This window comes from Plecotus auritus (genome assembly GCF_963455305.1).
Source record: "Plecotus auritus genome assembly, chromosome: 3".
NCBI lineage: Eukaryota > Metazoa > Chordata > Mammalia > Chiroptera > Vespertilionidae > Plecotus > Plecotus auritus.
In genome coordinates this window covers 126,996,483-126,998,753 of record NC_137772.1, presented here as the reverse complement: position 1 = coordinate 126,998,753, position 2,271 = coordinate 126,996,483, and the positions used below count along the sequence as shown (strand labels likewise).

The following is a 2,271-nucleotide window of genomic DNA, read 5'->3' as shown; positions in this document are numbered from 1 at the left end:
ACATTCTTTTTTTTTTTTTTTTTTTTTATTGATTTTTTACAGAGAGGAAGGGAGAGGGATAGAGAGTTAGAAACATCGATGAGAGAGAAACATCGATCAGCTGCCTTCTGCACACCCCCTACTAGGGATGTGCCCGCAACCAAGGTACATGCCCTTGACCGGAATTGAACCTGGGACCTTTCAGTCCGCAGGCCGATGCTCTATCCACTGAGCCAAACCGGTTAGGGCTATACTCACATTCTTAAGAAACATAACAGAGATAGTGAATTCCTTAGCTGAGAAACAATTCTCTCAAACTTGGAAATCCCAAGTGGGCTCCAATGACTTACTGCACAGTTACTTTCATTTTCTTCCCCTTCGTTTTTGAGGGTTCTGCCGCATCTTATTGCACTCTTTGGTCCTCACACAGGGAACCACGTGCTGGGACTGACCAGCAGACCCTGAGTGACGGATAAATGGATTACTTTCACACAAGTTTCTGTGAAAGAGAAGGCTAAGGGACTGCTTGGCTATAGCAACCAAGCAGCCCTGTTTGCCTGCCTCCGTAGACTTTTATTGTAGCAACAGCTTGAACTAAAATTAACTATTAGATACTATCTGCAGAGTAAGCATCCTTGAGAAGACACATGCATCTGTGGTGTCCTTTAAGCAGGACGTTTTGAAGTCTAAACATAAAGATTCTAGTAAAACACTCGGGGGCTCAGACTTGTTTAGAAAAGTTAAGCCATGGTCTGCCACCTTCCGCAAAATTCCCCTAGAGGCCCCTGACCTTTTGGAGATTCCTCCTTACAGACTTTCCAACCAAGTCCCGTGTTTCCCCACAGGGAACATCCAGCCCATGGACTGTATAAGGCCCAAGAAATAATTTGATCTGGAAGAAATCATTTGGTCTGGCCCTGCCAAGGCGTTAGGAGTGAGTTGATTAAATCTTTGACCAAATGTAGCAGGCTAATTTTTAATTTGATAATTTTGTATGGCCCTCAAATGATATTATAAATATCCAAATGGCTCTTGGCAGGAAAAAGGTTCCCCACCCCTATTGTAGGGAGAAGAAAAGGAGCTTCTAGATTACAGTGTCAGAGCAGAGTGGGGCCCTTAGCACAGAGCTAGAAAGTGATTTCTAGATCCCACTAATTCATGGGGTGAGGGCTGTCACCAGAATGGGCCCCTTCATTCGGTGTTGGGGGGGGGTGGGTGGAGAGGGAGGGCTTTTTTTTTTTTTAATGAAAAGAGTTGACATTTTTATTTTCACATTTCACAATACAAATGAAAATTGCTTTTTTTTTTTTTTGTCCCACTACTCCCCTCAAACACTATTCTCTCTTAGATAGGAAGAGGGGGTGAATCTTCCTTGTCTGCTGTTAGAAAACACCCAGAGTCACAGCACCTCGATCTCTTGTGAAGTAGAACAAGTAATAGAAGCCTGATAGAAAGAGGCTCCCCTTTCTCCTTATCTGTCTGGTTGAGTCATTCCGGGCCAAGTGGGCACCATCATGGGACGGGCCGAAGGTCTCATCATTGGGGGCCCAGGCATCATTGGTATGTGCCCTCCCATAGGCGGCCTCATTCCAGGAGCAGGTCCCACTGGCATCATCCCAGGAGGAGGAGGACCCATCATTGGCATCATGGGAGGGCCCCCATATGGGGTGCTGGCATCATACCAGGGCGAGGTGGACCCGCAAGACTGGGGGGAGGTAGGATCATCGCCCCTGCAGGAGGTGGAGCTGAGAATGGAGTAGGAGGTATTTTTCCTTGCTGAAATTCTGCAGTTGTTTTGTCAATCAGGCTCTGAGCCTGCTCTTCCATCCATTTCTGATAGTAGTCTTTCACACTCTCTTTGTGTTTCCTACACTGCAGTGTGTCTTTCTCACAGACGGAGAGTCATGGGTGAGGTATGTACCGCAGTAGTCACAATGAAACTTCGGCATGTTGTTCTGCCTTATTTCGGGCTTTTGCTAAGCTGCCAGGACTGAGTAGCCCCAGGTCCTTGGATCTCCAGTTGCCTCTCAGTTTTCAAGAATTCTTTGCCACCCTGGTTAAGCACCTCTAGTTAATAAAGTACAATATTCCAGAAGCAGCCTAATCAGTGCAGAATAGGGCAGAACTACCACCTTTGTCCTGGATATCACACTGCTAATATTGTGGCCCCCAAACTGCTCATTTGAGGTATAGCGCTCCTTTACAAAGGCTGGTTTTCATGGACCTTGCAGGCATCTGAACCTTCTGAATCTTTTCACAGAACTTCTCTTAAAATAAGATCAGAATACAAGT

General features: G+C 46.0%; 1 pseudogene across 1 annotated transcript; it reads right to left on the bottom strand.

The window, feature by feature from the left end:
- Nucleotides 1–1,450: 1,450 nt before the first annotated feature.
- LOC308244837 (U1 small nuclear ribonucleoprotein C-like) lies at nt 1,451–1,928 on the bottom strand (annotated as a pseudogene). The gene has a single exon. The product of its transcript is annotated as a U1 small nuclear ribonucleoprotein C-like (transcript).
- Between the last annotated feature and the right edge of the window lie 343 nt (nt 1,929–2,271).